The following is a 21,604-nucleotide window of genomic DNA, read 5'->3' as shown; positions in this document are numbered from 1 at the left end:
GCAGGAAGGGGTGGGGAGAAGAGCATGAGAGCAAGAGAACAATTACCAGGGAGCTTTTTCTCTGGGTCTCACTGGGAGAACATCACTCCTTGTCCCTGCCTGCAAGTCAATGGAGCAGCAGCAGCAATCCAGGCAGGGTAAGCAGGGGACTCTGTAGCCGCAGACTCGCTGGCTGTCCCACTGAGCACCTTCACATCTGTCTAAAAGGACTTGGTCAGGGATTAAAGAGGAAATGACAAGCGGGAGTGGCCCCTATCTCCAGCGCGTCCTTCTCCCAGCTGCACAAGACCTTATCTGTATCCTATTCTGCAGCTGTGTTTGCTGCTGGCCTGCTCATGTTCTCTGCAGCACGGACAGCGTATTCACACACTGACGGCTGCACACAGGCTGCACCGTGTTTTACTCCTGTTCTCTAAGCTGTTCGGAAGCAGGTCAGAAATATCCCCTCATGGGTAGAAGGAGCATTAAGAAAGAGGCAGCCATGACGCAGAGCAGCGTGCGAACAGGGAGTGGGGCAAGAGACAGGCAACATTATTGCCTACATCTGGAGGCATTGGAAAATAAACAAGAACAAATGCTTCCAAGTTCAGGCTCTGCTGCTGCTCCAGCTGCACAACGTTCCCTGCAGCCTCGTGCCTCCGAATCCACTTGCAGGTAGGCAGCCATCCAGAAAGCGCAGCAGCAGGGCAGGCATGGGCCTGCCTAGCACAGCAGAACGTGGGGAAATTGGGCAGCAGCCACAGAAAATTAAAAATTATCTGCCATGAACACAGCCTGAGGGGAAAGGGGCAAGGCGGGGAAGCCAGGCTGAGCACATAGTAATGCCAGACGGCATCAGACCCGTGGTCCACGTACCCTGTCCCCAGCAGTGGCAGTAAAGTGCCAGGAATCTTGCACTAGGCAGACACAGGATGCTTTCCCTACTCGCTTTAGGGCACCTCCTAATCCCACAGAGTTAGAGACTGGTTTAAGGCAAGAAGCATGAGGTTTAATAACTCCTCCAAAACTTGTTAGCATGAACTGGCTGGGATGATTTAGTTGGGGATCGGTCCTGCTTTGAGCAGGGGGTTGGACTAGATGACCTCCTGAGGTCCCTTCCAACCCTGATAGTCTATGATTCTATGACAAATCTGGGTATTCTTGTTAGTCATATAACTGTCCAATCCCTTTTTGAAATGGTGGCTAGTTTACATATATTTTAAGCATTAAGTGTCAATATAGCAGTTATATAGCATGAATTAGCCTGTACCTTTGTTATAATCCTGTTCACATATGCTAAGTATCCCATAACACCTAATATTAGCTGAGGCAAGTTTTGGCTTCAGTAGATAGGGAAATTGTCAGTATCTCGACATACAGTTGTTTCCTTATAGCAACAGAAAGGGAGTTACTCTCACAAATCTGTTTATATTGGTACTGGCCTAGGAAGTGTCTTCATGCCTCTTAGTATCTGGAATGCATGTACCCAGAACAAAGATAAGAGGTACACTATGGTACCAGAAAAACAAGATAAAAAGCTAATTGGTTGACTCTAGTTTAAAATCACATATATGGTACCTTTTACTGGTAAACATGTAGGGTATGAAAAGATGGCTTTAGAAGTGTAACTTTGGAGAGCAAACCTTCTGCATAAGGTGAAAGTAACATCACTGCACAGGACAGCTCGTCAGACACTGAAACCATACAGAATTGTTTTCCTGTGCCATATTAATAAACTCGACTGACACTGGTTATTTGGCCTCTGGAGTAAATTTTATAATGAACCAAAATGTGGTCAAGCAACTGACTATACAATTTATCAACAGAGCAAACTTCCATGGACTTACCTAATTCTTTTTTGAACCCAGTTATACTTTTGGTCTTCACAACATATCCTGGCAACAAGTTCCAAAACCTCCTCTATTGACACCTGAATCTGGGACAGTTCCTTAGATTTGTCACCTAAAAAGAATGGCTCAAGTGTGGGAATCTCCCTCACATCCTCTGCAGTGAAAACTAATGCAAAGAATCGTGTTAGCTTCTCTGCAATGGCCTTGTCTTCCTTCAGTGCTTCTTTAGCACCTCGATCATCCAGTGGCCCCACTGATTGTTAGGCAGGTTTCCTGCTTCTGATGTGCTGTAAAAAAAAAAAAATTGCTGATCATTTTTGTCTTTTGCTAGTTGCTCTTCAAATTCTTTTTTGGCCTGCGTAATTATACTTTTACTCTTAACTTGCCAAAGTTTTTGCTCCTTTCTATTTTTCTCAGTAGGATTTAACTTCCTGTTTTCCAGGGATACCTTTTTGCCTCAAACACTCTGCTGTTTAGCCATGGCGGCATTTTTTTGGTCCTCTTACTGTGTGGTTGTTTTTTATTTGAGGTACACATTTAGTTTGAGCCTCTATTATGATGTTTTTAAATAGTTTCCATGCAGCCTGAAAGGATTTCACCCTTGTGACTGTTCCTTTTAATTTCTGTTTACTAGCTTCCTCAAGTTTGTGTAGTTCCCCTTTTTGAAGTTAAATACTACTGTGCTGGATTTCTTTGGAATTTCCTCCCTTGCAAGGATTAATTACATTATGGTCACTATTACCAAGCAGTTTAACCATGTTCAATATCTTCATAAATGATCTGGAGGATGGTGTGGATTGCACCCTCAGCAAGTTTGCAGATGACACTAAACTGGGAGGAGAGGTAGACAGCAGTTCTGTCTAGTTCTGTCTAGCAGAGAGCTAGACAGCAGTTCTGCAGAAAAGGACCTAGGGGTTACAGTGGATGAGAAGCTGGATATGAGTCAACAGTGTGCCCTTGTTGCCAAGAAGGCCAATGGCATTTTGGGATGTATATGTCGGGGCATTGCCAGCAGATCAAGGGATCTGATCATTCCCCTCTATTTGACATTGGTGAGGCCTCATCTGGAGTACTGCGTCCAGTTTTGGGCCCCACACTACAAGAAGGATGTGGAAAAATTGGAAAACGTCCAGCAGAGGGCAACAAAAATGATTAGGGGACTGGAACACATGACTTATGAGGAGAGGCTGAGGGAACTGGGATTGTTTAGTCTATGGAAGAGAAGAATGAGGGGGGATTTGATAGCTGCTTTCAACTACCTGAAAGGGGGTTCCAAAGAGAATGGATCTAGACTGTTTTCAGTGGTAGCTGATGACAGAACAAGGAGTAATGGTCTCAAGTTGCAGTGGGGGAGGTTTAGGTTGGATATTAGGAAAAACTTTTTCACTAGGAGGGTGGTGAAACACTGGAATGTGTCACCTAGGGAGGTGGTGGAATCTCCTTCCTTAGAGGTTTTTAAGGTCAGGCTTGACAAAGCCCTGGCTGGGATGATTTAGTTGGGGATTGGTCCTGCTTTGAGCAGGGGGTTGGACTAGATGACCTCCTGAGGTCCCTTCCAACCCTGATATTCTATGATTCTGTGTTTTTCTCTTAGACCAGATCCTGTGCTCCACTTAGGACTAAATCAAGAATTGCCTCTTCCCTTTTGGGTTCCAGGACTAGCTGCTCCAAGAAGCAGTCATTGATGTTGTCTAGAAATTGCATCTTTAGATCCCATCCTGAGGTGACATGTTCCCAGTTCATGGGTATAGTTGAAATCCCCCATTATTACTGGATTTTCTGTTTTTGTAGCCTTTGTAATCTCCATGAGTATTTCACAGTCACTGTCACCATCCTGGTCAAGTGGTAGGTAGTATATTCCTACTGCTCTACTTTTATTATTTAAGCATGGAATTTCTATTCATAGAGATTCTCTGATACTGTTTGATTCATTTAAAATTTTTACGATATTTGGTTACATGCTTTCTTTCACATATAATGCACCAGCACAACCTACTCTGTCATTCCTATCTATTTTGTACCCTGGTATTATTCTGTTCCATTGATTATCATTGTTCCACCAAATTTGGCTGTTTCTCTTCAGTTCCTACCTATACTTTTTCAACTTCTGTCCCCTCCTCTTTACTAGGATATAGATTATTCCCTTTAAATCTTCCCCTAAAGGCTGTGTCTGTCTGAACCATGTGCTCCTCTGCACCTGTCAGCTTTCTCCCAGCCCTTAGTTGAAAAACTCCTCTATGACCTTTTTAATTTTACATGCCAGAAATCTGGTTAAATTTTGGTAAAGGTGGAACCCATCCTTCCTGCATAGGTTCATCCTTTCCCCAAAGGTTCCCCCGTTCCTAAGAAACCTGAATCCCCCTTCCCAACACCATTGTCTTGTCCACACATTAAAACCTTGCAGTTCTACCTGTCTGGCCCTGCACGTGGAACTGGAAGCTTTTCAGAGAATGCTACCATGGATGTCCTGGACTTTAATCTCTTACCTAGCAGCCTAAATTTGGCCTCCAGGACTTCTCTCCTATCTTTTCCTATATTACTGGTACCTACATGTACCACAGTCACCAGCTTCTCCCCAGCAGTGCACATATGGCTATCTATGCCTTGAGAAGTCTGCAACCTTTGTACCCAGCAGGCAATTCACCATGCAGTTCTCCCAGTCATCACAAACGTCACTATCAATATTTCCAATGATTGAATCCCCCATTACTATTACCTGGCTCTTTCTAATAACTGGGATTCCCTCCACCGGAGGGGTATTCCCATTCTCAGTACAAGAGGATACCATGACACTATCTGGAAGGATGGTCCTAACTATGGGATCGTTTCTCTCCACTCCAGCTTGATGTTCTCCTTCCCCAAGGCTTTAATCCTCCTCAACAGCACAGAGGCAATTGGAGTATGTGTGTGGGGGGGGGCGGTATTTTCATGGAGGAGTAATTTCATGGAATGTTCCCTTGTTCTTGTGTTATGAAGCAGGGCACTCCCAAATAGGAGTAGAGAAATGATTTTACCTCTGAAATGAGAATTGGTGAGAACAATACTAGACTACTCTGTCCAGTTCTGGTGACCCCTGGCCCCTGATGCTCTTAACCCAGCGCGCTCAGCCTCATATAGTGCCCCTGGCCCCTGCTGCTGTTAACCCGGCGAGCTTAGATCCATATAGTGCCCCTGGCCCCTACTGCTGTTAACCCGGTGCGCTCAGCCCCATATAGTGCCCCTGGCTCCCTGCCACTCTGTCACAGTGAGGGGAGCGCCATGCAGTGCCTCCCCTGCCCCTCCTTGTTCTGCCTCAGACTCAGCTGAGTTTTGTCCAGCCAGAATCAGCTGGCTCTCACTTCAGGCCAAAGAGCTGTGGAGCAGGTGCTGTGAAACAATGGGCAGATGATGTGCCACATGAGCAAGTCAGTCCCCTCTCCCCTCCCCTAGTCAAATCAAGGGAGTCATCTCCATCCTCCCTGAGTGCTCAGGGAAAGGTGGATCCAGCTCAGGGGGAAGGGAAAGAGTGGAATGTATGTAACAGCTGCCTGTGGCTGAACTTGGCCTGGGAAATGGCAGGGGAAGAAGCTGGAACCTGCTAAGTGGCCTGTTCACCTCTCAGTCCTGAGGGCCCATTGTAAGTCAGAAAAATCTGACACCTCCTTATCCAACGGGCCTACAGCAGTGAAACTCCCTGGATCACCCCCATCCCCTTCCATAGTAACCTGCTGAGAGGCCCTGCCCCCTTCCCCTTGGCTGGGGTCCACTGCAGAGATAAGTTTGTGAGCGCAGGAAACAGAACTTTCCCAAGAGGAACAGGACCTGCCCTCTGATCCTGCAAGAGAGAAGAGACCACGGGCCTCACAGTGCTCAGAACTAACTGAAACACTCAGCTCTTAGCTTGGCTTTGCCTCAGGAAGGCCTCTACACACGCCCCCTCAGACACACACGTCCACAGCTGCACACGCACACACACACAACAACAAACCCCACTCCCACCCACAGGCTCAAAACACCTGTGCACTCGCACACACCCCTAGGTCCACCACACACCCCTTCATTCACACACACAAAGATCAACAACACACTCACACACACAAATATAACCACAACCTCCCTGCCACAAACAATCGAGCTCTGAGGAGCTAGATCGGAAGAGAGAGTGAGAATGTGAGAGACATTTTATTGTTATTTCTGGTTTGGAATACATGGGAGGTGCTAAGATACCTCACCAATGGCAGCTGCAGCTAAGGTTTTGTTGACAGCTCTATTTTGCATCTTCTCTGAAATCCACATACATATTAGATTGGTTTGAAATTTGATAGGCCAGGTCATGGACCAGGGTCGACTTTTTGGGGGGTTGGGGGAAGGGGATTTCAAGGCCATCTAGACAAGGGGTGCCCAAGATATAGCATCCCAAAAGTGAGTTGCTGTCAAAGACTTTAAAGTCGTCACTTACTTTTAGATAGGGAAAAAACAGAGGGCAGGCAGTATTTTTCTGGAGACGTATATTCCTGGAATGCCTTTTCCCTGAGAGGTAGCGCATGGTACCAAACCAAGGTCTAACAGCTGAAATAGTAAAAAGTTAGTAGACCATATTTTTGAAATATGGAGTGATGCAGCTCAGGTAGGGAGACCAGGTGTCCCAATTTTAAAGGGACAGTCCCGATATTTAGGGCTTTGTCTTATATAGGTGCCTATTACTCCCCACCCCCGTCCTGATTATTCACACTTGCTGTCTGGTCACCCTAAGCTCAGGGTTCGGTAACTATTAAGAGATGACTGGTGCTCTGAGCCAGAGAATGCTCCCCAGCAAAATCCCCTTCAGACTGGAGGAAGGTGCACTGGGCTGTGAGCCAAGAGCTCTGGACTAACATCTGTCACTCACAGGTGCCAACTTTGTCATTTCCCCTGGAGTGCTCAACCCCTACCCCCCCTCAACTTCACCCCTTCCCCCAAAGCCCCACCCCTGCCTTGCCCTTTCCTGCCTCTGCTCTGCCCCCTTCCCCCAGTGCCTCCTGAATGCTGCTGAACAACTGATCATGGCGCAAGGGAGGCACTGGGAGGGAGGGGGAGGAGCTGTTTGGCGGGGCTGCTGGTGGGTGCTGAGCACCCACTGTTTTTTTCCTGTGGGTGCTCCAGCCCTTGAGCACCCACGGAGTTGTTGACTATGCTGTCACAGACCATTGTTAGTATTTCTCTGCAGTTCACAACCCATATTGTGCTCCCAGGCCTCCTCCCTGTGACCTGGAGGAAGCAGCTATCATTCCCCCAGCTTAAAGCAAAGGTAACTGAGAGACTTGCATGGTACCTTTTCTGGCAGAGCTGGGAATAGAGCCCAGACATCCAATAGTGAAGACCCAACTCTCATCTGTTTTGCCACAAATAGGCCCAGTCTATGTGCTTACTTAGTCTGTCTGCAACCACTGATCTTAGATCCGGAACCAGATCCCAGGAACCCCAATTCCTCAAATCCTACAGGTGTCTAGCGACACTGTACCCCACTGACAAAGTGTGTGTAAGCTTATGGATGAGAGGGCACCTGAAGGCCCCTTGTTTAAACCCTCCTGTTGAACTAGCTGGAGGTGATTACAGCTCCAAATCACGCAGGTTTTGCTGAGTTAAGGTTGTGCAGCTGAGTTTCTGCTAAAACCAGATTTGCATCCTCTCTACAATATACAAAACAATCAAATCTGCTGGAGAATTGATAGCTTGAGGCCTGATAGGGTCTGTCTACACTGCCATTCGACAGCTGACTCAGGCTTGCGGGGCTCGGGCTGCGGGGTTGCTTAACTGCAGTGTAGATGTTGCCTGAGTTCTGGGACCCTCCTCCCTTGCAGAGTCCTAGAGCCTGGGCTCCAGCCGGAGCCTGAATGTCTACACTGTAGTTAAACAGTCCCTTAGCCTGAGCCCCATGAACCCGAGTCAGCTGGTCTGGGCCAGCCATGGGTATTTAATTGCAGTGTAGACATACCAGAGAGGCTCCAAAAGGTCACAGCAGGCAGAACCAGGCCTAAAAGTGAAATCCTCCTACAACAAAACCAATGCTTAGTCACACTGCTGCTTGGAAAGACTAGATCAAATTTCCACACTTGTCTACGGTCTCTGCTGCATACCCACCTCTGCAAAGCACTATGAGGCATACAGATGAATTTGCCTACCAAATACTTAACACACGATGGAATTTCTGTGCAGTGAATGGGAAAGGGAGGAGAAAGGATGGTCCTCAGGCAATGAACAACCACCTGTAGCCCTGGGCTAGTAATTTAACCCAGAATATTTGGCAGTGGCCATTAATTTTGGCAATAATCTATCTGTGTCTCCATTTCCCCTTCCTAAATGAGGGCTGATAATACTCATAGAATACTCAAAAAATACGCATAGAGCCAGAGAGTTTAAGACCAAAAGGGAGCACGAGATAATCTAGTCTGACTTCCTGTATAACACAGACCACCAAGCACCCGTACTCTAAACCCAACAACCAAAATTACACCAAGGTATGGCAGGCAAAGGAGGCTAGACTATCGTACTACAGGTGAATAGGAGGGTGTAACACAGAGGCACCTTGGCAAAGGGTTCCCGGTTCTTTGTGAACAACTCTCACCTCAGACTTGACAAACTCAGTACACCAAACACATGTCTAACAGGACATTTAACCATAAAGAGTGATAGTCCACTTGCGGCTAGGGATCACCCTTGGTTGTTAACACGGAGGCAGGGCTGACTTAGGAGAAAAGGGCGTAAAAGTCAGACGCAAGCAACAAGGGGAGCTAGCGAATAGGGGGCAGCAAACAGGGAGTCTGAGAGACAGGCTGTAGAAGGAAGAAAGAATAAAATTAGTGTGGTTCGGAAAGGCCGCATCGCCACTGCAGCTGTGTCCAGACAGAGAATCAGACCTGGGATACGCCTGCCCAGGTTCTGGTGTGGACTTGCAGAGTCTGTGGCCTTCATTTCCCCATCATAGAGAGCCAGGCTGGGGAGACCATCCAGTGTGAGAAGGGCTTGCTGGTAGAATCTCCCAGGAAGGAAGTGGGAGAGCTACAGGAGGAGGTGGCCAGGCAGAGGGGCGTCCATGCACACGAGGCTTTCACTGAACACTTGCATATGGAGACCTCCAAGGAAGCTATCCAGCTGTAGAGGACTGCAGGAGCACCACCAGAACAGGAAGAAATAGTTCCTTCACAGAGAGGAAGCTAGCTGCTGGTTACTTTGGGCAGCAGGGAATGTTCCATCCCTGCTCCCAACCCACCATCCACAGAGATAAAAAACAGAGTGCTGCCCTGACACTAAGGGCTAAGTGGAGGAGAAGAAGCCATGTACCCCCACGGGTAGGAGGATCATGGCCACCACCACCCAGGAGGAAATGAAGATGGTGATGGTCGGTGACTCCCTTCTAAGGGGAATAGAAGCATTCATCTGCCGGCCTGACCTGGCATCCCAGGAGGTGTGCTGCCTGCCCAGGGCACATATTGGACACATTACCGAAGGACTGCCGAGGCTCATCTGGCCTTCTAACTACTACCCCATGCTGTCCATCCACATGGGCACTAAATGATACTGTGAGGTATGACCATGAGCAGATCATGTGACTACCGGGCTCTGGGTGTAAGAGTGAAGGAGCTGTGGCTGCAGGTGGTGTTCTCATCCATCCTTCTAGTCGAGGGTAGGAGCCCAGGTAGAGACCGACACCCTGGAGGTGAATGCACAGCTGTTCAGATGGTGTCACCAGAAGGGCTTTCACTTCCTTGACCATGGGATGTTGCTCTGAGACGAAGGACTGCTGAGTGGAGATGGGGTCCACCTTTCAAGGAAAGGGAAGAATATCTTCGGATACAGGTAGGCTAACCTAGTGAGGCAGGCTTTAAACTAGGTTCAATGGGGGCAGGAGACAAAAGCCCACAGATAAGTCCAAAACAAAGAGCTGGGTGAAGGGTTGGCCTCTGGGGGGAACATGGGCAATCACAGCAGGGACAAAGGAGAGACAAGGGAATACAGAGGGGAAATCTAATAAACATGCTAGATGTCTGTATATTAATGCAAGAAGAATGGGGAATAAAACAGGAGGAACTAGAAATACTAGTAAATCACAGTTAGGACACAATTGGCATCACAGATGTGGTGGGATAATTCACAGGACTGCAATATTGGTGTAGAAGGGCACAGCTTGTTCAGGAAGAGCAGCAGGGAGAAAAAGGGAGGCGGTGTTTGTTGCCTTGTATATCAAAGGTGTATACACTTACATTGAGGCTGAGACAGAAGTGGAGACAGACCTGTTGAAAGTCTGGGTAAGGATAAAAGGGGTAAAAACCCAAGGGTGAAGTCAAGGTAGGTCTCCTATAGACCCCGAACTAGGAAGAAGAGGCAGAGGAGGCTTTTTTTAAACTAACAAAATCATCCAAGACGCAGGACTCAGTAGTGACGGGGGGACTTGAATTACCCAGACATCTGTTGGGAAAATAACACGGCAGGGCACAGATCATCCCACAAGTTCTTGGAATGCATTGGAGACCACTTTTTCATTACAGAAGGTAGAGAACGTGACTGGGGAGAGGCTGTTCTAGAATCAGGGTTAGAAGGGACTGTAATGGTCATCAAGTCTAGCCCCCTGCCAAGATGCATGATTTGTTGTGACTAAACCATCCAAGGCAGATGGCTCCAGCTTCCTTATGAAAACCTCCAGTGAAGGAGCTTCCACAACCTCCCTAGGCGTCTGTACCATTGTCCTATTGTTCTTACAGTTACAAAGCTTTTCCTGAAATTTAATCTAAATTTGCTATGCTGTAGTCCTGCCCTCTGTGGCAAAAAAGAGTAACTTTTCTCCATCTTTTTTGTGGCAGGTTTTCAAGTATTTGAAGACTGCTCTCATGTTCCCCCTTAATCACCTCTTTTTGAAACTAAGCATACCCAGCTCCTTCAGCCTTTGCTCATATGGCATACATTCCATCCCTCTGATCATCTTTGTTGCTCCCCTCTGGATCCTTTCCAGTTTCTCTACATTCTTTCTATACATTGGTGACCAAAATTGGACACAGTACTCCAGCTGAGGCCTAACCAGTGCTGAGTAGTGATACTATCATCTCCCGTGACTTGCAAGCTATGCCTCTGTTAAAACAACCTAAAATTGCATTTGCTTTTTTTGCAACAGCATTGCGTTGCTGACTCATGTTGAGGTTGTGATCCACCACCGCTCCCAGAGCCTTCTCAGCAGTGCTGCTGCCAAACCAGTTCTCCCCCATTCTGTATAGGTGCATTTGCTTTTTCTTCCCTAAGTGTGGCACCTGACATTTGTCTTTGTTGAATTTCATTGTGTTGTCTATAGCCCAGTTCTCCAATTTAGCAAGATCCCTCTGAATTGTAGCTCTATCCTCCAAAGTGTTGGCAACCCCCCTAGGTTTGAGTCATCTGCCAATTTGATCAGTGTGCTCTCTAGACCTACATCCAGATCATTAATAAGGATGTTAAATAGCACTGGACCAGAACAGATCCCTGTGGAACCCCACTTGAGACCTCCCTCCAATCCAACATCATTCCATTACTAGTTACTCTTTGTTTGTGGTTGTTTAACCAATGTATCTACTTAATGGTAGTTCTGCCGAGCCCCCATTTCTCCAGCTTACTTATCAGAATGTCATGTCAGACTGTGTCAAAAGTCTTGTCCACCACATTCCCCCTATACACCAATCCAGTTACCCTGTCAAAGAAGAAATCAAGCTGGTTTGGCACAATTTGTTCTTGGTAAATCCATGCTGGCTGCTAATGATCACCCCTCATCCTCCAAGTATTTGCAAATTGAATGTTTTATACATTGCTCTAGTAGCTTCCCAGGTATCTAGATTTGATTCTGACAAACAGGAAGACACTGGTTGAGAATTTGAAAGTGAAAGGCTGCTTAGGTGAAAGTGATCATGAAATAATGGAGCTCACGATTCTAAGGAACGGTAGGAGGAAAAACAGCAGAGTAAAGACAATGGACGTCAAGAAGGCAGATGGTAGAAAACTCAGAGAATTGGTAGGTAGAATCCCAGAGAAAGCAGGTCTAAGGGGGAAAAAAAGGTTCAGTTTTTTAAAGAGATATTATTAAGTGCGCATTAGCAAACTATCCTGATGCCTAGGAAGTTTGGTACGAGCCCACCCTGGCTTAAACAGGAGATCTTCAACAACCTGAAACTCAAAAAAAGAGTCATACAAAAAGTGGAAACTAGGTCAAATTATGAAGGATGAATATAAAAAACAACACATGGATGTAGGGACAAAATTAGAAAGACCAAGGCACAAAATGAGATTAAACTAGCTAGGAACTAAAGGGTAACAAGAAAACATTTTACAAATACCTTAGAAGCAAGAGGAAGACAGGGTAGATCCCATTACTCAATGAGGAGGGAAAGACAATAACAGAAAATGAAGCAGTGGCCAAAATGTTAAATGCCTTTTTTGTTTCAGTTTTCCCCAAAAAGTTAGCAGTGATTGGACAACTAAGATAGTGAACATCAGTGTAAATGAGGTAGGATCTGAGACTAAAATAGGAAAAGAACAAGTTAAGAATTACTTAGACAAGTTGGATGTCTTCAAATAGGCAGGGTCTGATTAAACACATCCTTGAATACTTAAGGAATTAGCTGAGGAAACGTCTGAGCCATTAGCAATGAGCTTTGAGAACACATGGAGGATGGGAGAGATCCCGGAGGACTGGAAAAGGGCAAATATAGTCCCTATCTATAAAAAGGGGAATAAGGACAACCTAGGGAATTATAGACCAGTCTTCTTAATTTCAGTATCCAGAAAAATAATGGAGCAAAGAATCAAGCAATCAATTTGCAAACAGCTAGAAGAAAATAAGGTGACAAGTAACAGCCAACATGGATTTGTTAAGAACCAATCAAGTCAAACCAATCCAATATCCTTCTTCAACAGAGTAACAAGCCTTGTGGATGGGGAGAAGCAGTAGATGCAGTATATCTTGACTTTAGTAAGTCTTTTGATACTGTCTCACATGACCTTCTCATAAATAAACTAAAGACATATAGTCTACACAAACCTCCTATAAAGAGGGTGCAGGACTGGTTTGAAAAGCTTAATCGGAGAATAGTTATCAATGGTTCGCAATCAAGCTGGAAGGGCATAGCGGGCGGGGTCCCACAGGCATCTGCCTTGGTCTGATTCTGTTCAATATCTTCCTCCTTGTACAGCACCTGGCCATGGAAGGGTGGCCATGACAGACTGCAACCAGCCCTTGAACAGAGGGGCTAGACTTGAGGGGTTGTGGTTGGCCACTGCGGCAGGAGCGAACTGGAAAGACTGCTGTTAAACACACACACGCACCCCGGAAGGGGGTGAGTGTGGACTTGGGGGCACTGCTGGAGGGCAGTGTCCTGAAGAGGACACTGGGAGCAACGCGGGTCAAGATGCCAATTGAGGGTGAGAGACGGATGGGACACCTCCGGCAGGGGGTGCTCTGCATGAACTGAGCTAATTCCCAGAGTGAACAGCAGGAGGTGCTGTGGTGGTGAGTCCCAGTCCCGTCACACCCTAATATTTAGTCAACCGAGGAAGAAGCATGGGGTAAAACAATTAGTCTGCCTCTTGCCACCCCAGACAAACAGTCTAGTGGAAAGGTTCCCTGGACTCTTAAGTCCAATGCTAAGAATATACATGGACAAAACAGCTGGATTTTGGGATGAGTTATTGCCTTAGCTATTATTTGCTTACAGGGAAGTACCCCAAGAGTCCACAGGATTTGCCCAGTTTGACCTCCTTTATGAGAGACAGGGCAGAGGCCCCCTAGATCTTGTTAGGGACTCCTAGAAGAGTGCTCTGAACCAGAGGGGAAGCCCATAGCTGAATACATAACCAAGCTCAGAGCGGATTTAAAATTCATGATAGATGTAGGACAGCAAAATCCAGGTTTCACAAGAAGAGTGGTACAACGGAAATGCCTGTGAACGAGCATTTGATGTGGGAGGCTTGGTACTGATGTTACTCCTAGTAAAGCAGCATGAGATGCAAAATTCTTGGGAAGGACCTTTGGAGGCTGTGGAGCAGGTTAATGAGGTTACTTATAATGTGCAGAAGCCCCTCAGGGAGGTTGCCCTATAGACTGTTCCCATACATAGACTAAAAGCTTATCACAACTGTGAGGCTGTTGAGAGTATGATATGTTGTAAAGAGGAGGACTGCATCACAGCCTCTCTAATAGATTTGGTGGTGGAGAGCTACGGGGAAAACGTTGATATATGTGAAGGGTTAATACCAAGGGAAAGGTTAGAAATCATGGCTGTGTTGAAACACCACCAGCAGGCGTTTTCATGCAATTATAGAGCCTAGTAGCCCCATGGCATCCCCCGTTGTCATGGTCCACCGAAAAGGATAGACCTATAAGACTTTGGGTTGACTACAGAAAACTTAATGCTGTCACAGTACCTGTGCCTTACCCTATGCCAAGGACTCATAGACTCTGAGGACACGCTAGACGTATTAAGCAGTGCAAAATTCCTGAGCTCTTTGGCCCTTACCAGGAGATACTGACTTAACCAGATGTTATGTGGACTACAGGAGTTCACACACGTAGGTAGATGAGATCATCATTCTTAGCCGCACTTGGCAAGACCACAAAAATCATGTGGGCATTGTGTTGCAAAGACTCACAAGATGCAGGTTTGCTGGCTCAGGTATCAAAATGCAAAACAGGAGCAGCTAAAGTCCCTTATTTTGGTCATTGGGTCAGGGATGCAAATTCATCCTGATCCCCTAAAAGTAGAATTTATTATCAACTGGCCTATACCCCAAGCTAGTATCACAGATTTGTAGAAGGTTTTAGTGATGTGATATATCAATTATCACAGATCTCTGTAAAAAGAATAATCTAGACAAAGTGGTTTGGTCTGAGACCTATCAAAAGGGTGTTGATAAAATAAAGGTCTTGTCCAAAAAGTCAGTTCTGGCCAGTCCTGATTTTAATAAAGTGTTTGAGCTGTGAATGGATGTGGGGACAGTTCTGATACTAGCAGGGGAGAGCAACCGCACTGCATTCTTAAGCAAAATATTGACCACCACTGAATACAATGATTCTGTCACAGAGGTGGAGTGCTACGTGATTGTGTGGGTAGTCAAACAGTGAAAATGTTACCTGTTCACCAGAATTGTAGGGTGTTAACAGATCACTCTCCGTTGATGTGGTTGCACAGGACCAAAGGTACCAACTCTAGGCAGTTGTGCTGGAGCATAGTGCTGCAGGAAAATGAGATTGTGCACTTCAAGGGGAAAGAAAACATAGCAGGAATTGTCCTGTCCAGAAAAGAGAGCCGAGAATGGATGCCTGCAGAATAGCCAGTGGCTAGCCCGACTGTGTCAATGTCTGGGGGAGCCATGCCACAGCAACTCTTGACAAAGGTCCCCTGTTCTTTGCAAACAACTCTTTTCTCAGACCTGACAAACTCACTACACCAAACATGTCTTATGGGATATTTATCCATAAAGAGTAATATGTAAAGGTATCTATGGAAAACGCATAACTCATCAAGATTCATACAGCAGGCAGGAGAGTGCCCTGGCTATGAATAAAGACAAAAGATTGTTTCAGTATAACAGAGTGTAGGGAAAGGCATTCTGGATCCATTCACTGAAGAAATGCCTTAAGGATCAGGTGGGCCTTTCATGAATAATGGGATCCTGATGCTTGTGAAACCAGCCAGCTGTGCCATGGACTAGTCTTTGTGGGGGGAAAGCCTATTTTATTAGATAGCAAAGGTAACTACTGATAAGTGTAGACCCAGACCCAGGTTTGCATTTTATTATTTTGTGCTGGAACCAGTTGTTTCCCCCTCACTGTCTCTCAATTCTAGTGAACTCTCTATTCTTTGTTAAGAACATAAGACCGTCCGTACTGGGTCAGACCAATGGCTCATCTTCCGACAGTGGCCAATCCCAGGTGCTTCAGAGGCAAACGCAACAGGCGATCATCGGGTGATCCATCCCCTGCTGTCCACTCCCAGCTGCTGGCAGTTAAAAGCTAGGGACATCCAGAGCATGGGGTTGTGCCCCTGGCCGTCTTAGCGAACAGCCATTGATGGACCTATTCTCCATGAACTTATCTAGTTCTTTTTTGAGCCCTGTTACAGTTTTGGCCTTCACAGCATCCCATGGCAACGAGTTCCACAAGCTGACTGTGCGTTGTGAAACAAACCTATTTTTGTTTTATAAATGCTCCCAAGTGCTGTGTGGTTTACAGGTAAAGCTGTAGACTGAGGGAGAAGAGGGATGGCCAGTACTGTTGTCAGGGGTGGAACCCTACGTGGAAGTCCCTGAGACTCAAAGTGATGTCTAACATTGTCTGCGAGGACTTGGTATCCCAGCCATGAGAGAGCAAACCCGTTCTGCTGACAGGAAAACCCTGCCAGCCTGGCTCATTTGCGTGTTTGGAAAGCAAAGGAAATATTGGTGACATATGACAGAGCTTTCTGTGGCACCAGAAACCCAGGCAGTCAGGCTGGCAGCACTGGTCCAGGGGAGGATCTCCCTCACTGTCCTGCAAAGCGTTGTGCCCCTCACGACCCACCTCACAATGCGCCACTGCCTGGCTGTGGGACAAAGACCCACAGCGGGAGATTCCAAAGGAGCGTACATGCAGGAGACTGGAAATGCTGTGGGACCCCCACTTGGTATAAATGGCTAGCTGTTACCTTTGTGGCATGAATTGTATTTCTCATGTCAGGAATGTGCAGCGATAACATAACGGACATAAAGCTGTGTCAAAGGCAGGGAATTTGGTTCCTGAAATGAGTGACAGCTCTCCGGCCAGAGAAGTAACAGGACTTGGGCGTAATGTCCATAGACACAGAGATTCCAAGGCCAGAAGGCACCACTGTGATCTCTAGTCTGACCTCCTGTATAACACAGGCCAGAGACCTGCCCTGAATTAATTCCTTTGGAACTAGAGCAGAGCTTTTAGACAAACATCCAGTCTGGATTTAAAAATTGCCAGCGACGGAGAACCCACCATGGCCCTCGGTGAGCTGTTCCAAGGATGCCCTATTTCCACTCTGATGGGACAGGCCCTTCATTCGCTGCGCTGGCCACAAAGGGATTCTGTTTTCCCTTATTTCTAGCTTGCAGACAGCAGAGGGAGCAACTTGCATGCACCTTGTCACTGCGGATGGTCTGTCTAAACCCTGGCCTGGATTAGACACTAATAGAACAGGTTGATGACTACACCAAAGTAGTTAGCTTACATTCCACTCTGCTTGGTTTCACTCCATCATTCCTGTTCATACGAACACAATGGAGAAGGGGCCTGGGGCTGCACCCGCCCTCAGCCAGACACTAGAGAGAGGGAGGGGGTAGCCATGCACAGGCACTGGAGAGCAGCTAGATTCCCAGGCTTCCCCACATCAGCTCACAGCAATCTTTTACACTTCCCCCATCACTGAAGTTCTTATGTATGTTTGCACTGCTGGGGCTGGTTAGGACATGCCCTTAGGAGCCTGCAACATCACACCATTGTGCTGAAACATCATCAGACACTGATGGAACAGCCACAGCCAGAGGGTTATAGGCTTTTTCTTTGGTAGGAGTGGCCTGAAAACTACACAGAAAAGACCCGCCTGTAGGGCCGGAGGCCATGTGCCATGGCCTGGGCTGTGGGCAGAGCGAAGCCCAGGGCCCTGAGCTGGGGGCAGCGGAGCGGAGCCGGGGCCCTGTGCCGTGGGAGGGAATGGCAGAGCGGGTCCCGGGGCTCTGTGTTTTAGGCAGGGGCAGCAGAGCGGGGCCCGGGGCCCTGTGCCGTGGCTGGGGATGGCGGGGGCCCGGGGCCCTGTGCCGTGGCTGGGGATGGCGGGGGCCCGGGGCCCTGTGCCGTGGCTGGGGATGGCGGGGGCCCAGGGCCCTGTGCCGTGGCTGGGGATGGCGGGGGCCCGGGGCCGTGGCTGGGGATGGTGGGGGCCCGGGGCCCTGTGCCGTGGCTGGGGATGGCGGAGCGGAGCCCGGGGCCCTGTGTTTCAGGCAGGGGCGGTGGAGCGGGACCCGGGGCCCTGTGCCGTGGCTGGGGATGGCGGGGCCCGGGGCCCTGTGCCCTGTGCCGTGGCTGGGGATGGCGGGGCCCGGGGCCCTGAGCCGTGGCTGGGGATGGCGGGGCCCGGGGCCCTGTGTTTCAGGCAGGGGCAGTGGAGCGGGGCCCGGGGCCCTGTGCCGTGGCTGGGGATGGTGGGGCCCGGGGCCCAATGCCGTGGCTGGGGATGGTGGGGCCCGGGGCCCAATGCCGTGGCTGGGGATGGCGGAGCAGGGCTCCATCTTTACTTGCAGTATCACCCTTTTAAATTTTATCTCAAGCTCAAGGCAGCTCTGAGGGACTGGTGTATCAGCCTGTCCAGCTGCTCAGAGCAAGGGGGAAGGGAGAAAAGTGCACTTCCTCCTTTCTCCTTCCTCCCTCAGCAGCTGGGATGGGGAAGCGGGGGAATCCTTCACCTCTTCCTCTCTGTGTGGCCCCTGTCCCTCCTCCTCTGTTTAAAGCTCCTCTCTCTAATTTTCAGGGTAGTTTTCTCTGGAGGGGCCTTGGAGGACAGAGGTTGGAAGCTACAGTCTCTACCTGCCCCCAAACTAACCCTGCCGTAGGTCTCACCTCAATGCGTCCCGACGAGCTGCATGTCTTCAAGCCCTCGGTTCCTTGACTCCACAGAGCAGGGTCCCCGAGCTGGGTGACACCAGAACAGCACTGAGCTCAATCATCAGGGAAGAGGAAACCACTACTCCGCACAGCGCTCTGCTGAGGGCGTGAGATAAAGTCCCCCTGCCCTTCCTGGAGCGCTAGACAGCCAGGCAAAGAATGCAAATCATGCATAAACAAAAATCTCCACTGACCAGTTCCTGGAAAAGCACCTCCAGCCTGTGCTGTGCTGGGGAAAGGGGACAAGGTGCAGTATCTGGCCCTGCTCTGCTCCCTGGTGCTTCTGCTGCAATTTACTCTGCAGCATTTTAACACAATGTATTCCCCCGAAAAGAGAGAGCTCACCGGTGCCTGCACTTCTGGCCACATCCTGTTCTCTGCAGACATATAGGGGCCAGGCTGCCCTGGGACTGCACTAAACTGCACCCAATTCAAAGTTTGGCCTCTCAAGGTGCAGTCTGCTCTAAATATAAATGCACCAGCCAGCCGGGCTGTCCCAGGGCTGCCTGGCTCTCGGGAACAGCCCCAGCCTTGGTCTCCTCACCCCACCATCTGCCCCTCGCACTGAGCTTGCTGCTCGCCTCACTGCACGAATGGCCCCTTGCACTGTTTGTCCTAGTCAGGAAGCTAGAGCTCACGCAGAACGTGGCTACCTGCCTGTTAGCAGGACTCAGCCCCAGGGGACGTATTAACATCAGTTCTCCAGGAACATCGCTGGCTTCCTCTTTGATTGCAGGGGTTCGCTTTGGTCGAGGGCCCCAGGCCATTGGCAGATGGTGTTCTGCCAGCTTCTGCAGGGGCTGTTCCTAAGTACCCTGAGTGTGGGGGCTGGGCACTCCACTGGCACAATCAGCAGAGCGGAGGCTCCCCCCATGCTGCAGGTGTCTCTGATTCACAGGCACAGCACAACCAGAGGGGGGAAGTTAGGGTATCCAGGCACCAGTCACACCATGGCTACTCTGCACATCACACGCTCGGGAACCCCGCTCTACACTTGGGCGAGGAGACCGAGGGAGAAAGGATCAGCTGGGCAGTGAGAGGGAGCGCAGGACCGGGGGGGGGGGTGGGGAGGGCGAGAACGCATCCAGGGTTTTGCAGCTCCTGATGGGAGGTGTCCCAGCCATGCACTGCAGCACCCCACCCCACATGCCATGGGGACAGCGCACAAAGTAACCGAGGGAGAGGACGAGGAGGGTGAGGCTGCCCCTGGCTCCAAGACAAAGGACAGGCCGATACTTTCCAAACAAAACTAGGAGACAAGGAAGATCTCCCTTGGCCTCACTGAGGTGCAGATCAGCCAGCGGCACGGGCTCATCCCAGAACCCTGGGGGAGCTGTATGATAAGCTGAATAGGAACCTGGAAATGATGACGCATTAGCCATGCCCTGCCAGGGTCTCCACCATTCTGGGCATGTGGCCCACTGCATCCTTCCCAAGGACCATGGGGTGCCATTGGAGTCAGTTTCCTCGGTGCCCTAGTGAGGAGGGCAATGCAATGCCTCATAGACAGAAAGAAGCCTTTGGAGAGGATGCAGGAAGTGTACAAGACAGCCCACTTCCCCTCCGTGACTGGCTGGGACACACATCTCCCTGCGGTCCCGGTGTGGCCAGTGCTGCCTTCAGACACACTCACTCTCTGAATACGTGCCCTGAGGAGCACAGATCCAGCAGCCCTCCCAGGGCACAACGAGATGTGGCAACCCAGGAGCCCAGAGACAGGAAAGGTGCCCACGGGATCTGACTGTGTATTTGGCTCAAAGGAAAGGGCACTATAAGTGTGACCTACCTTCGTGGTTCCTCTCTGTAAGAAGTGCTCTAAAGGGGGTGACTGTAGGGCATGGGAGTTCACAGCCTGATCTTCCCCAAGGGAAATCAGACTGCAACAGTCTCTGTACAGCAGCCAGGAGGGTCCATGATGAGCCACAGACTGTGGGGCTGAGCCCTGGCCAGGGAGAGCTACCTCTCAGATATCCAGGAATGAATTAGAAATGGTGCCTCAGGTACTAGGCCTGAGGAGACCATCTATTGGACTGCCCCCAGCTGGCCAAGCTAGGGACTTTTTTTTTTTTTTTATCTTTTAAGTAACTGTTTTAAGACACCATCTATGGTATCGACAACTGTTCCTTAACAGCCAGGTCTAGTAAATGATTCATGCTGTGGGTTGATGCACTTATCGGCATCCACAAGGAATAGTGCCTCTCAGGCTATCAGCTGAAGCGCACCCAGTTCTTGGCCGTGTGGATTGTTGTGCTCCTGGTTTTTAGAGGATTAGTTAACCTGATCTCAGTTCACAGTGGCAGCATACACACCATCAAATACTTCGGGCAGGGGCGGGGCAGGAGAGGGGAAATCCAGGTGTGATAACTGTCTGTGAATTACAGTAATTGGCCAATTAACACCCCTGGCATTCCCCAATGTCCAAAGCATTTAATCATGTAGATATGCCCTAAAACACAGGAACCACTGATAGTGTCTGGAGAATCTAAGTTTCTGTAGGTTGCAAAGTAGGACTTTAGCTAAGATAGACACATATAGGCTCTTTTTTGTTTGTTTGTTTGACTGTTTTGTTTTTTTTCCCTTCTGGTATTTTGTTCCATTTGCTGCTTGTCACTATTCCCAGGGTCCTGAAGGAAAGAAATGCAGGTCATCAGTCGGCCCTCCAGGGCACCGACAACTGGAACACGCAGGGTAGTGTAACTAGACCCTGGCCTAGTCTAAGGTGGAAGAATCATTTGATTTCACCCTGAGATCAGCGAGGGCCAGAGACTGAACACCAGAGACAAGAAAAGAGGCAGAGGTGCAGCTAGCCCTGTAACCAAAACCAGGTACCTACGCTGTGATCAAGTCACCTCTTAACCTTCTTTCTGACAAGCTAAACAGACCAGAATCCTTTAGCCAGGCAGGTTTTCCAGACCTTGATTATTCTTGGGGCCCTTCTCTAAACTCTTTCCAACTTATCAACATTATTTTTGAAGTGGGGCCAATAGAACTGGACAGAGTACCCAGTAAGAGTCTCCATTAATGCTGTTTAGGGGCATCTATAGCACCTCTGGGCTACTGCCGCTCACTAGTGCTCTGCTTGTTCAGCTAAAGAATAGCATTTTGGGGTCTTAAACACCTCACTGCACTGTGAGCTCATTCC

The 21,604-nt window shown here is 48.7% G+C and overlaps 1 protein-coding gene across 8 annotated transcripts in view; it reads right to left on the bottom strand.

Moving 5' to 3' along the window:
- TOR4A (torsin family 4 member A) overlaps positions 1-21,604 on the bottom strand; it is a 93,949-nt gene that overhangs the window by 13,378 nt on the left and 58,967 nt on the right. For 3 of the 8 annotated variants that reach the window (XM_073314174.1, XM_073314175.1, XM_073314178.1), the window contains one exon: positions 1,827-2,116. The gene's annotated coding sequence lies outside the window, so the exon portion shown is untranslated. Of the gene's footprint in view, positions 1-46; positions 1,272-1,826; positions 2,117-14,931; positions 15,056-18,417; positions 18,605-21,604 lie in introns of those variants that run through there. The other 5 variants (XM_073314179.1, XM_073314176.1, XM_073314177.1 and 2 more) reach the window with 5 other exon arrangements.

The sequence above is a fragment of the Lepidochelys kempii genome, chromosome 16 (genome assembly GCF_965140265.1).
Source record: "Lepidochelys kempii isolate rLepKem1 chromosome 16, rLepKem1.hap2, whole genome shotgun sequence".
NCBI lineage: Eukaryota > Metazoa > Chordata > Testudines > Cheloniidae > Lepidochelys > Lepidochelys kempii.
Note: the sequence above shows the minus strand (reverse complement) of the source record. Positions and strands in the feature narration are given on the sequence as shown.